Source organism: Sorghum bicolor, chromosome 2, assembly GCF_000003195.3.
Source record: "Sorghum bicolor cultivar BTx623 chromosome 2, Sorghum_bicolor_NCBIv3, whole genome shotgun sequence".
In the NCBI taxonomy this organism is placed as follows: domain Eukaryota; kingdom Viridiplantae; phylum Streptophyta; class Magnoliopsida; order Poales; family Poaceae; genus Sorghum; species Sorghum bicolor.
The window spans coordinates 52,753,864-52,769,322 of NC_012871.2; the positions used below are offsets into that span (position 1 = coordinate 52,753,864).

At 42.1% G+C, this 15,459-nt stretch overlaps 1 pseudogene; it reads left to right on the forward strand.

Moving 5' to 3' along the window:
• On the forward strand, positions 331 to 3,803 carry LOC8066929 (annotated as a pseudogene).

A 15,459-nucleotide genomic window follows, 5' to 3' on the forward strand; every position in this document is an offset into this window, starting at 1 on the left:
ATTCTAAACCGTTTGGTAGGATACCTCCACAGAACCAAAGCTAGAGATGAGCCCTATCAAACGAGGCCTAAATATTTTGATGGCATTAAAAAGTTATGAATCACGTGGAGGGAGACTTTGCAATAACATTAGCTTTGAGGGGGTTAAATACAAATATTTTACTTGTAGGAGAAATTGCAACATGAATAGACTTATTGTTATTCGTAATTTTGCCAACAATATTTCTTTAAGAAAACTTTTGAGTGGTTGAAAGTGGGAGGGAACACTACATGCCATGCCAGCTCACCGGCTTAATTACTCTTCTTTTTTTATTAACGAGATACGCACAAATATCTAGTCTACGCAGGATTGAGGCTTGAGTGCATCCACGCAAGTGCTACAGGGATACCGGAAGCTGGAGCTCTGCTCTCTTCCTTGCCATGGCCTCTCGCAAATCCGGGCCATGAAATCAGTACGATAGGTGATTCCGGGTGTGGATCAAGGCAGACTCACATACTGTATCTCTCCATGGAGTCTGCTGCAGCAAGCGCTTTCTTGAAGAGCGTGATGGGAAGGCTCTTCCTGGTTCTCGAGGAGGAGTACAACAAGCACAGAGGCCTCGCGCAAGAAACGCAGTCCATCCAGCAGGACCTGCGCATGATCGCCGCCGCCATGGATGACCGGATCCGCGCCCTGGGGAGGCACGAGCGCACTGCCGTGGCGAGGCTGTACAGCGAGGAGATGCTGGATCTGGCACACGACATCGAGGACTGCGTTGACCGCTTCATGCATCGCCTCACTTGCAAGCACCGCGGCGGCGGCGGCGGGGGAGCAGCGTCCTCCTGGGCGCATCGGGTGGCTCACGAGCTCAAGAAGGTTCAGAGCCGCTCCAGCTTTGCCGACGAGATCCAGAAGCTCAAGAGGCGCCTCAAGGAAGCGCACCAACGGGTCATCGACGCCATTCCTGTTGCTTGTGGCGGTCAACCCAGCGGACTGCCATTGCCATCGATGGTGGCCTCCTCGAAGCCATGTCGCGTGACGCGCAACCCGATCGGCATCGAGAAACCCATGGAGGAGGTACAGTTGCTTCTGGATGAGGTGGACGGTGAGCCGCAGCAGCTGAGAGTGATCTCCATCGTTGGGTTCGGTGGCATCGGGAAGACTACTCTTGCGAGGGCAGTATACGACAGCCCTCAAGCAAAGGAAAAGTTTCAGTGCCGTGCTTGGGTTGCTGCCACCGGTAGCGATAGCTCGCCGGAGCAGATTAGGGGTATCCTGCGTGATATACACCAGCAAGTTGTTCCAAGAGACACCATGGATTTTGACAACAACCATCTTGAGGCATCCCTCAAGGAATACCTCAGTGACAAGAGGTGTGTGCTTTTGTTTATGTTTATTCCATGACAATCTGATATCTAGACTATCCCAAATGTTGGTATCTATCACTTAAGCTTTAAAATCATTGGTTGATAGGTACTTAATTGTCATTGATGACATCCAGATGGATGAATGGAGAACCGTAAAATCAGTCTTTGAACACAGCAGCACAAGCAGCAGGATAATATTGACGACAACTATTCAGCCTATGGCTAATATGTGCAGCAGTCATGGAAATGGTTATGTCTACCAAATGGACACCCTTGGTGAAGAAGACTCCAAGAAAATAGCCTTTCCAGGGATCAGGTCACCTGAGCTGGAGCATGGTTCAGCAGCGCTGCTCAGAAAATGTGATGGCCTCCCACTAGCTCTGGTCAGTGTTTCCGACTATCTCAAGAGTTCAGCTGAGCCAACTGGAGAGCTCTGTGCGAATTTATGCCGAAACATTGGATGTCATCTCAAGGAAGACCATGCCCAAGACAACTTTTCAGATCTGAGGAAGGTTCTTCTCGACAGCTATGACAGCTTGTCTGGCTACGCTCTTAGTTGCTTTCTGTATCTCGGCATATTCCCCAACAATCGTCCACTGAAGAAGAAAGTTGTAACTAGGCGGTGGATAGCTGAAGGATATGCACGGAGTGAATCTCTTCGTGATGAGCAGGACATCGCAGATGACAACTTTAATAAGCTTGTTGATTGGAATATCATTCGCCCTGTCGACACAAGAAACAATTCAAAAGTAAAGACATGCAGAACTCATGGGATCATGCATGAGTTTGTACTGCACAGATCCTTTTCACAGAGATTCATCATGACGCTGTCTCCTGATCATCCAAGAATGGGGGCAAATGCTCGCCACCTATCTGTCCATGATGGTAAACTGACAGAATGTATGGCATCTGATGAAGATTTGTCACGTGTTCGATCTCTAACAGTTGTTGGGAATGCAGGTGGAGCCATTTCTTATGCTCGCAAGTGTAAGCTGATAAGAGTCTTGGATCTAGAAGAATGCAATGACTTGAAAGAGCATGATCTCAAGCACATATGCAAACTATGGCATCTGAAATATCTAAGTTTAGGGGACAGCATCCATGAGCTGCCGCGGTGCATCGATGGGCTGCACTGCTTGGAGACACTAGACTTGAGGAGAACAAAGATAAAATCATTGCCCATTGAGGCCATTCAGCTGCCACACTTAACTCACCTGTTTGGAAAGATTATGCTTGATAAGGATGACTTGAAGAATGGAACAAGATGAGCAAACTGGAAAAGTTTTTGTCTGAAAAAAAGAGCAACTTGCAGACTTTAGCTGGATTTGTCACTGACGATAGCAAAGGATTTCTGCAATTTATTAGTCATATGAGTAAGTTGAGGAAGATTAAGATATGGTGCAAGAGTGTTGCAGTTGCCAACAGCAGTAGTTATATCAACGACCTCTCGAAGGCTATTCAGAAATTCACAAAGTTTCCTATGGATAGAGACAATGATTGTTCTGTCTCACTTGACTCCTCTGATGAACCATCTGAAACTTTCCTGAGTTCACTTGATATGGAGCCATGTTCTGAAGGATACAAATATGATCTTAGATCACTAAAGCTTTGTGGCAATTTTCTTCAATTGCCTCCATTTGTTACCCTGCTCTCAGGTCTCAAGGATCTTTGCATCTCATCGCCTACCCTAAGACTGGATGTCTTATCAAGGCTGGCAAATTTCGGCAAATTGCTTTACCTCAAACTGTTTGCAAACCAGTTTGACAACTTCAAAATAAAACAAGGGACGCTCCCAAGTCTTCGACGCCTGTGCTTTGTGGTGCAGAGTGTCAGTTCAGGACTGCCAACATTTGAACAAGGAGCTCTACCAAACCTCGTCTCACTTCAGCTTCTCTGTCAAGGTTTGGTTGGTCTTTCTGGCATCGATATCCGGTACTTCAGACATCTCAAGGAGGTCACAATTTGTGCCGAGGCCACTGCACAAACAAGACAAGATTGGGAACGTGCAGCACAAAACCACCCAAATAGGCCTAGAGTAATGTTGGTCAAAACAGCCAATTCAATGGAGAGCGAGGAACTGGGACCATGTGCCATGAGGGAGAAGAGAAAAAGATTTCTGGACCAACCAAGTTTGGATGATAGTCTTAAGAAGATGAGACTTTCAGAGTCTTCTTCTTGGACTCAGGCAGTTGGCCGTCAGGTGATGACAACAGCTACAATTGCATCATCCAGTGTATCTATTCATCTGCATGCTGAGGAATCCGGTAGTTGGATGCAGAAGACAAGCCATCCTTAATTTTCAAATCTTATATGCTCCTTAATTTTTTTTTCTGTGCTTATAGTCATATAAACTTGTGTATCTATCTTGTTTATTTATTTCCTATGCACATCCGACCTTAATATACTTGATGGATTTCCTTTTTGTTCAAGGATGGTTAAACTGCCATGAAAGTGTCATTTATATGTGCAAATTGCATATCTGGTTTACTATCTCATGGTGAAACTGACATGGATAGTTTCTGGAGTTGATGGTCTGTTGTTTAAGTTGGGTATAGTAGACGCCATGAACGTTATTTGGGTGGACTGTTGTAATGCTTAGAAGCCAATGTAACTGAAAGGCATAGCTCCTGCCATTATGTTTTTTTTTAAAAAAAAAAAATTAGCGGCACAGAAATACACACTTCCATAAACAGAAATATAAACTTGGCGTTGTTTAGTTTCAAAAATTTTTGGGAAATCGACACCGTAGCACTTTCGTTTGTATTTGACAAAAATTGTCCAATCATGGGCTAACTAGGCTTAAAAGATTCGTCTCGTCAATTCCGACCAAACTGTGCAATTAGTTTTTATTTTTGTCTATATTTAATACTCCATGCATGCGTCTAAAGATTCGATAGAAGAATCTAAAAAATTTTACAAATTTTTTTAGGAACTAAACAAGGCCTTATGTTTTATAATTTTCCCTGTTTTACTCCCAAAAAACCAGTGACAGTCACACATGCTAATGTTAGTTTCAACTTTGTAGAGTGGATCTTTACGTGGTCCAAAGAGTGATTAATTATGTTGTGAGCACTAAGTTCATATTGCAAGCTTTGACTGATTGATGATCAGATCATAAAATACTAGTATATTAATGGCGATCATCTCAACCTGAGCTATTTGCCTACTTGGTGCAGGAAGCATAGCTCCCCACTTGTTTTTACCAGCCTCCACCTTTGAGGATGTCTATGCCTCGGGTTATATGAACTACTAACAGCCAAGGGCAGTCATTTTAATTTGATGCAAGTAAATGTCCCAACTCTCAACCATTTGATGCAAGTAAATGTCCCAACTCCCAACCAGTTCCTATAAAACTAACTCTACAAAAGAACAGAGAAGGGGCAAGTTGGGATGGGCATCACATATTCCTATAACCTCATTCTTGTATGATGATGCAGAGATGCACTCATTTTTCTAGATTCATCTATCCCTATCTATCCCTATCACGTATTCTTATAAATGAGAAACTATTGGCATTTCGTTTGTTGAAAGATGTGGTTAGATATTGGAAAGGAAAGTGTCAATTTATTGTGCGTATTGCAGAATGTGTGATTATTGTTGCTGGAACTGATGGTCGACTGTTCTACTCGATTGCAGTAGATTGTCACGACGAACACAGTGACAACTCTAGAATAAATTGTGGCTAGGGTTAGTTGTTGGCACAGACGCATATGACCAAAACCATTAGTGGATCGGATCCACCAGGGCTCTGTGACCCTGGGCCGCCGCCTAGACTCATCTAGTCATCCATGTATAATTCTACTTAAGTTAAATTAATTATTTTTGGGAGTCTATATACTCTTGATATTATTAGTCTTAATTTCTTACTTAGCTATATTACAGTTGCCCAGGCTCATAAGAAGTTCTGGGTCCGCTAATGTCATCCAAAACATATTAACAATGATGGCATATTGCAAAAGTCAAGCATTATTTCTTATTTTTCCTTATGGAGGGATAAAGTTAGCAATGTCATTACAAGACAAACTCTATACAATAATGGGTATTTTTATAATTTAAGTCATATCATTTTCCTTACATGACAACCTACTTGAATCAACAAATTTCTCTTCTACTCAATCCTCACACGCTACTAGAAAAAATTATGTCAAATCTGTTTACATTAACCAAACTGAAAAAAATAAGTATTAAAATCTAAGATCCAACGTTTGCTAAATGCAAATTCTTTGGATGGCTCGCAATCCAAAACAGAATCTGGACTGTCGATAGGCTGCAAGCGGAGATGGTCGAATAACGGTGTGTGTCCCCTATGCAGGCGATGCCAGGAGACTAGCGTTCATCTTTTCCAAGATTGTCGCTACACCATGCATGTCTGGCAAGGCATTGCAACATGGTTGGGTATTGAGCAGCTGCGACCTTCTGCCTTGGAGCTAGGAGACTCAGTACAAAGTTGATGGGACAACTTAGATCGCACACCTTCAACGACGAGACAAGAACTATGCTCTTTCATCCTTCTTGTTTGTTGGGAGGTGTGGAAGGAAAGAAATACAAGAATCTTCGAGCACAAGGAAGCCACACCAATGTAGCTTCTCCAGAAAATCAAAGAGGAGGCGAGTCTATGAGCAATGGCAAGAGTAAAACACGTCTCTAAATTATTATTATGCGTGTGATGTGAGGTCGATCTCCTGAGCTGAGGCGTTTCGAACCTTTGCGTCCCGTTGTACTTTATATGTTTGTACAGTGCCTTTCTAGTCTTCCTTTCTTTTCAATACAATAGACAGCTCTCTTGCCGGTTCCGTTTCAAAAAGTAGGGGCATCTATGTGTAGGAGTGCCGGAGCGGAGAGGCTTGAATGTGACGCTGGTGACTACTCACAGGTACTTATCTGTCCCCACAATAGAGGTCATCCTCCCTTCTTGAAAAGTCAACTTTTCTTAACTTTGACTAATTATATATAAAAAACAATTAATATTTATAATATATAATTAGTATCATTAGATATAATAGTTAAATATACTATTATAACAAATTTATTTGAAGATATAAATATTGCACGTATTTTCTATAGATCTAGTCAAAATTGAGAAAGTTTGACCTACACGCATCTCATAACGTTATCTATTCTAGGACGGAGGAAGTAAGTTGTGGAGCAAGATCCATGGCACTAGACCATGACGCGAGTGTCGAGCACCGACAGGCCAAGTGGGAGTGGAAGGCTATGACGGTGATTCCAAAAGTTGAATTGGAGGATGAAAGGGTGTCGTCATGTGAGTTGGTGACTCTATGGGTCTGTTTGGTTGGGTGGCTAACCCTGGCTAGCCTCTAGAGTCACCTTTAGGTTATTTGATTAGCTATTTACAGGCCCAAGGCAGGCTCTAAGAAGCCACCGACCACCCCTTACCCTGGCTTTAGGAAAACATAGGGGATGGTCATTCTTTTGGAGCTAGGGCTAAGCCCGCAAGTGAAGTCCAATGCTCCTCCACGTCTACGCCATTCGTCGGCCCTCCCTGTGCTGTCTCCAGCGGCCCTCCCCGCTCGCCTTCACCATGCGCTCCACTTGCGATGACGGCTGTGGCATGGGCTGCCGGAGCACGCGGCAAATGGTCGGCTGTGGGGTGCCAGAGCTCGCTCCTACTGCTGCTCCTGACGACCGGATGCAGGCTATCAAAGGTCGCGGCAAATGGTTGGCTACAAGGTGCCAAAGCTCCTCGGTAGCTCCTCCGTGTCTACCACCGATCACCCATTTCTCCGGCCAGCTCCTCGTCGCCCACGCAGCTCCTCCCTATCCCGTCGGTGAACTATTTCCTCGGCAAGCTCATCCATGTCCGCCTCTATGGTCATCCATCTCCACGTGCTGGCCACCCGCATCCTCGGCAAGCACATCGACTGCGCCACGCTCTTCCCACGACATCCAAGTGGAGGTCCATGCCCATCGGGTATTTGACGAAATTCCCTGCTCCAACCTTGTCTCTTGGAACACACTCCTCAAAATTAAAAGGACCTTGATGTCGCCTAGGAGGCCTAGAGGGGGGTGAATAGGCCTATAAAAATTCAGCTCAAACAGAAATTGAAACTCAGGGTGGCATTGCCTCCCTTTGAGGGTGGCACTGCCTTTCTACAACCGTATGTCCAACAGAACCTAAATTTGGTGAAGATATACTAGAAATATATAGTGACAAATCTATAAAATTTCAACTTGAAATTCTATCATATTAGAGGGCGGCACTGCCGGCCTTAGAGGACGGCACTAACGCCCTGTGCAGGAGGAACTTAGTACAATTCAATAGATTAGATAAATTTCCTAGCTTCCTACAAGTATGTTAGTCACTATGTTAGTCACTCAATAATAGTTATACGCAGCGGAACAAGTACCACCAAGTTGATCGGCCACAAACCTTACAAGCACCACAACAATAATAGTAATGCAAGAATGTAAATCAGCACACAATATTTATCCCGTAGTTCGGCATTGCCACTAAGGCTGGCCTAAGTCAACGTTGTTGAGGTGCCCACACAAGGACCGGCTTGCCACCAAAGCTCGCCCTTCCCTCATTCTCCAAACAAGAGTGTTACCTCTTGAAGGAGGGGTGATTTAACTAGCTACAAGAGATGATTACAAACTGTCCCGCTGCTCACCACAAGCATGGGAGCTCGCCGGGCGACGTCTAGCTGTCTAGGAGGCTTCACCTCTAAGAGTAACAAATGCACAACGAAGATTGATGAAGCCTAGCAAGTGCTCTCTAACTCTTAATCACACAGCTCCAACTCTTAATCATGCACTAAGCACTTCACTCTCACAAAGAGAGGGTTGGGGAGAGGCTCTAGAAAGGTTGGGAAGGTCTGGAGCATCAGCAGCATGACTAGGAGCCATAGGATGGGTATATATACTCATCCCACTTCAACTAGCTATTAGGATTTGAAAACTAGCCGTTGTGACTGTACAGGGGCGGCACTGCCGCACCCTCCCAAAAACAACACAGGTCACCTCACGAAAAAAGCCATAACTTTGTACTCCAAACTCTGTTTGCAGTGATCTTGGATTTTTTTGGAAAGCTTGTTTCGAGGGCTATCTAACCCTGTAAAGAACAAGCTCGAAGATCAACTTGTGCAGGTGCAGTGCTAAGTGTTTTCTCTCATATTAGCACTTGGATTCGGTTAGTTTGAGCACTTGAGACTTGTCTATCATTCGTAATGCATCCCCCTTGATAGTATAACATACCTATACTCAAGAACCAGAGAATATAACCAATTTAACTACTTGAGTCTTCAATGTCTTCATATGCTATTTCTTTTCATTATTACTCTATAAAGGGTACCAATCAATTTTGTCTCCTTTCATTGAGCAAACACACCTTGAGCATGTGACTTGAACCATTTCCATAAATATGATTTACCTCTATGGCTTCAAGTCACTTCCACTAATGATTTGATCCTCAACACAATATGACTTCTCATAGCTTGATTAGTTCCTAGACTCAATGTAAGTACTCTCCTCTTCACGTTAGATATGGTACCTTGGTCCTTAAGCTGTCGCTTGTCCCTTCACCTCCGCTTAGTCCCTCGAAGCCCTTTCCTTGCTAGCTTCACCTTGTCAAGCCATACTTAAGTCTCATCACATTAAGCATCCATTAAATAACTATTTGTTCAATATTGTGATCCTTGCTTGAATATCTTCTAGATATAAATATTGAGATCAACCAAGCTTCAGTTTGACTCACATAGAGACATATATGGATCAACATCAATATGGTCAAGCCAATTCATGGTTCCTTATATCCTCTCTATTGTGGCTTGACACTCAATACTCACTTCAATCTTTATCTTCATACTTCTAGCTTGATCAAACCGACTGCAAAGTGATTTACCAAATCTTTATCCATACAAGTAAAGTAATGTACAGACCGATTTATATCCAATATGAATCATGTCCTTTATCATTTGATCTTTGCTTGTCATTTTCTCACTTATGCATTCTTGATTCATTCTTCAATCCTTTATCAAAGCTAGTTCACTATCAATGTCTTCTTGTTCATGAAAAGCGAGCCATTATAGAGACCAATCCAAAATCATCAACTTATGTCTCATTTGTCATTTGCCAAATATGCTTGCTTTCACATGATGCTATGATATCCCACAACATAGAAGCCATTTCATATATTCTATTTGCATTGCTGTATTTTGCTTGAGCTAGATTATTTCTATAATCCTCCAATACAACAGTACACAATTTGACCTTTATTTCAACACTATGTGGTATATCATCAAGTTTGCCTACTTGTTGAGCCTTAAACATACTTGTTAATACACAATCCATAAGTATATGCAATGGACTCAATATCCTATTCAACACTTAGCAAACTTATTGGACCTTTAATTATGTTGTCATTCAATTCACCAAACTCCACAAAGGGCTTGATGCACTTTTAGAGATGCCTGTGTTTTCTATGCTTGGTGCTCTCTGGAATGCCTGTCATTTGCATGGATGGGTGCAGCTGGGAGAGCTAGTCGGTAGGCAGCTTGTCCAATTGCAGTCAGACCATGATAGCAGGTACTTTGGCTCTCCCAAGAATTCCATGAAGCGGTTTGATCATTTTCTCTAAGTGAATCTGTATTTGTTGCTCTCAATTGTCCACTAAAGCATTGTCCAAATCAGTTGTAGATTGTTTGTCATGGCTCTGATTCCTCGATAATAGTTGTGGCCATGGATGGACTGACCTTGGACTTTTTATGTGGGGAACCCATGGGTGGTCCCTTAGGGCTTGCAGGCATCCAGTAGGACTAGGGCCCATAGCCCATTCGTGGTCCACTTTTGCCCTTTTTAGTCTATTTTTGCCAATTTTTGGGTCGTTTTCGCTTGTTATCCATTTCTAGACCGTCTTAATCATTTTCAACCGCTGTTTTGGACCCGATGTGACCCATTCTGCTGCCCATTACTTGTTTCTAGGCTGAAGTGAACCATTTTCGCCTCCCATGGCATGTTGTTGCCCTCACGTGAGACATTTTGGTCTCGATGTATACCTTATCCTTATCCAATAATGGGCCAAATGCATGTGGCCACTAAGCGAGGTGTCTGGTCAACTGTAGCCAACCATGGCTGCTTGGTGGCCACCATGACATGTTGTCAGCTAGCCAAAGTTGGCCAAGGCTGGTTGTGGGGCAGCCACAACAAGGGTGCCCTACCAGGGAGGTGACGGGCTGATGGCTGGTGGAGCAGTACTAGTGAAAGTGCTTGAAAATAAGTGATTTCATAGCAGTTTACCTAGATCTCAACCACCCAAACCCTCTCTTCCTACTATACATGAGGAGCATCCACCCCTCCTAGAAGTCCTAGGAGTTCTCCCTTCACAAAACCATACACGTTTTTGCACCAAGAGTCGTATGGGAGTCGCTATGGCCACAAATGGACCGAACCTTGGACTTTTCATGTGGAGCCCCATGGGAGGCTCCCCCAAGGCCCATGGGCTGCCCTTGTGGAACCATGTCTCATAGCCCATTAGTGGTCCATTTTCATCCATTTTTACTTTATTTTCATCCGTTACCCGGTCCAAGATTGACTTAGTCATTTTTAATTGCTGGATGCATACTTTTTTTTGTTTTTGGATTTATCTTTTTATTGTAATGATATACTTCTTTAGTTTTGCCATTTTTAATATATATACTTTTACGACCCATGTCCCATAGCATGAGATTTCTACTAACAATGTTGACCATAGTTATGACCATGATCTTTAGAACAAACAAGTATAGAAGCCACCGCTAACAAATCTTGAGTATTAAATGGTCTTAACAAATGACAACACTTGAGACATGTGGTCAGACATCAAAACACTAATGGCTGAAAATCAAGTGAACGGATAATCTTCCATAGAAAATGTTTACTGTTGACGGTGGATAGTGTCAACATTTTATATATCAAAAGGCATGAAACACACATCAATATCTAGAAGACTAGGGATTTATCTAACAATTTCCATGAGTTTTGGTGATTTATCAATTTTCAGGGACTGAACCAAAAAACACCAAAAAAGGGGCATAACTACAAATCTACACCACAAAATTATCCAAAACTCATGAATGCGCCAAACTACTCTAGAAGGATCTAGAAAACACCAGCGCAAAGGAGAGGTGAAGCCACCTCTAGGTGGGGCTGGCCGGCCTCCCATGAGGGGAACCCTCTCCCCCTTCTGGAATGTTCCTCCATCGCCTTTGAGGATCAATCTTAGCCCTATGTGAAGTTAGTTTGATCAAATGGCTGGCGTGCATCCCACCGGGCTATATAAGTGGAGTCAGACCTCCCCCTAGAAACCCTAGAGAATTCATTCAAGTCGTTCAAGGTTGAGTTAGTTGAAGATCAAGTCATTTAGATCATCAAGTTCTAGTTCCTCATAGCCTTCTAGTTCATAGTTTAGCATAGTTAGATCTAGATTAGAGGAAGTCAAGGCGTGTTAATCAGTCTTGGATTCCAGAAGTAGTCAAGAAGAGAAGAGTCTCGTATAGTTAAGCTTTTCTTTCTTATTGTATTATTTGTGTTCGTATGATATTTACTAGCAACATTGTTCTTCATCTTAGTTTAATTATTATGTTCATTATCTACTTCAATACATCAAGTTTAGTTGGTTTCCTATTATATTCATGCACTGGTTCGTATAGCGCTCATCTAGTTGATCATATGGTGAGTGGTAGGCAATATGTAGACATGGTGTCTAGATGTTTTGTTTATTTGCGGATATCCTCAGTTGTGCCAGCTAGTGAGGTAGATCGTGGGTGTGATAGACCCATTGAGTCCTTTGTAGTCCTTCTCCCATACAATGGATTGGTAGAGTGGGATTGTTAAGTTGATAGGAGGTTCCTATACTCTTCTTTTCCTGTACATTGCTCCGATGTGTTTGGGAACTATGGTAGTATAACTTGGCAATGATTTCTAGATGCACTTGCACTAGTTGATGTAGCTTTGACAGGTAGTTAAATAGGAGTTATTTCTCAATTACCTGATTAGACAATGCTGGCATGATTAGAGTGCTATGATGGATTAGTATCATTAGGAGATGACTGATTAATGGCTCATCATCGTTATAGTAATTATTATCTTTATCATATTATTTATCTTGTGACTTACCCCTGTTATGAGTAGAGCGAATGACATTGGTTACATCATCTATTCAATACATATACATATACATGTTATCAATACTATGAGTAGCTTCTTAGCAATGCCTTCCTAATGTTAGAATATAATTGACAACCTGGTAATACTCTAGGTAAAATGGTACAATGGTATAATTATCTATCCACTTGCAAAATTGTTCTTAGTTTATATTCATCTTTATTTATTTTTGCCTAGTCACATAAAATGATAAGATTATTTAGTATACCAGAATTTATTCCTAGCTTTACAATTAGGGATGACAACCTAGTTTCATAGTTAGGAGTAAGGGTCGAGAGGCTAGTGGCTCGTTGCTAAAGGCAAGTTAATTAGTACCAACATTTTTAGTGTCATTGCATGGGATAGAGATTTGGGTTTTATTAAGTGACGTTAGAAATGCCAACAAGCATTTTTGGCGCCGTTGACGAGGAAGGCTAATAAACTTAGGAAAAGTATTGACAACAATATGCATTATGAATAAGACTGATCACCCAATTGACCTCAAACTCAAACAGGCTTACCCTTGTTCTATCTATTTGTATATCTTATGCATTGTATTGAATGAATGAACGGATTTGCTCTCCCAGATAATTACGTTGAAGATCCAGAGAGACTCTTACAAAGAAGAAAGTTTGCTGATATGAGGGACATCTTTGAATCACCATCAAGAACACCCTCCACCGAAGCTCAATCTTCAAGAAATCAAGCTCTAACACCTGAAGGAGAAGAATCAGGAAATTTAGCACCAGCTTTTGAAGCTATGGTTGAGAAGACGCTACACGAGTTCTCTGCTCCAACAACCACCAACATCCTTACTGGACCTAACGTCAATATTGGTGACAATGGATTTGAACTCAAGTATGCTCTTATCACTATGGTTCAAGCTAGTCAATTTTGTGGAAAGGCTCATGAAGATGCAAGTGCACATTTACAACACTTTTTAGAGATTTGCGGCACCTTCACTATCAGAGGAGTATCAAGAGATGCTATTCTACTCTGCCTTTTCCCATTTTCACTTCTAGGAAAAGAAAAATAGTGGTTCTACAATAACAAAGAAACCAACACTACATGGGACAAATGCTCTACTGCTTTCTTAGCGAAGTTCTTTCCTACAGGCAAGACCAATGCTCTACATGGGAAAATCTCAAGCTTTCATCAACAACATGATGAATCATTCACCAAGGCATGGGAACATTTTCAAGATTATATTACAGAATGTCCTCATCATGGAATGGAGGATTGGCTACTTATGCAGACCTCCTATCATGGGCTAGTCTCTAGTACCCATGAATCCATGGATGCTGCAGCAGGAGGAGCTTTCTTGTCACTTAAGGTCACCGATGCAACAGCACTTGTGGAGAAGATGGCCTCAAATCAGAGTTGGAATGAAGAATGTGTGCAACCCCGTAAGAGAGGAGGAGGCATGCATCATATTAAGGAGATTGCCATGGTCACTGCAAAGCTAGACCTCATAATGAAGAAACTTGACAGCAAAAGCAATGAGAATAGAGAAGTCATGCACATTGATGACTCCTACATGACTTTTGAAGAATGTGGAGATACAGGTAACTCAGGAAACAACTGCCCTACACTCCAAGAGGATGTGAACTTCATCAACAACAATACCAACTACCGTCCTCAGCAAAATCAAGTATGGAATCAATCAAATCAACGATGGAATCAACCCAATCAAGGATGGAACCAGCAAAGGCCCAACTACCAAGGTAACAACCAAGGAAACAATAATTTCAATAGCAATTTCAATCAACCACCTTTAAGAGAAGTAATTTCTAATTAGAATAAAGCTGTAGAAAATTTATCTAAGAGGGTAGCATCCAATGATAAAGTACTAGAAAATATAAATACTAAAATGGATAGTCTAACCTCTGCTATTAAGAACCAGCTTAGCTTTAATAAAATGCTAGAATCACAATTACCTCAGCTGGCAGCCGCTGTTTCACCGATCCATGAAGGTAAGATTCCTGGCAACCCCTAGAGCTCGAAACCGCAAATCTTGTTGATGTTTGTGCAGGTTACTACATAGAAGGAATATCAGAAGGATGGAAGGATGAATCCATGCCACTCAAGAGAGGAGATCTAGGAAGACCCGTGATTCGCATCTCTATTGGGCAACATTATTTCTCTGAAGTCGTCTCTGACCTTGGTGCTAGTGTCAACATCATGTTAAAGGTAATCCCTGATCGTATTTTTCCATGGGCAACTTTGTTGTACATGAATATGTGCTTGCAGCTTGTAGATCAGATAGTTAAACACCCTGAAGGAATCCTAGATGACGTATGCATATGAGTGGGACAATCATATGTTCCAGTAGACTTTGTGGTTCTAGATACTGGTAAAGATCTGAAGAGTCCTATCATCCTAGGCTGACCATTCTTGAGTACAATAAAAGCAGCCATTTATGTAGACAGTGCAACAATATGTTTCACTATCAAGGGCAATGAAGAGAGATTCAGTTTCAAAGACAGGACCCTTGAAGATCCTATCAATACCTACTATCTAGAGAAGCCTATATACAAAGAAGAAGAAGTACGGAAGACCTGTCCAAAGGGAAAGAAGAAGAACAAGAGGCAAGAAGGAAAGAGACTCAGATAGTCAAAGTAACAGAATACAGACAGGATCGTCATTTAGCTTTGCTAGTCTTAGCTAGAGATCCTGGTCTACCATCGATAGAGTGCACCATTAAACAGAGCTCTTTCTACTCAGCCATTTGCGACACTAGATCAGTAGTCAATATAATGTCAAAAGAGGTATACAATACACTATTTAATGACCCTATCAACCCTACATATATTTCACAGCTGGTGAACAACACCACACAAATCCCAGAGGGACTAGCAAGAAACATCATTGATAAGATCCACACCCATTCTGTCCCTACCAACTTTATGATCTTGGACATGGGAAAAGAATATAAGACACCTATCATACTTGGAAGGCCATTCCTCAGCACTAC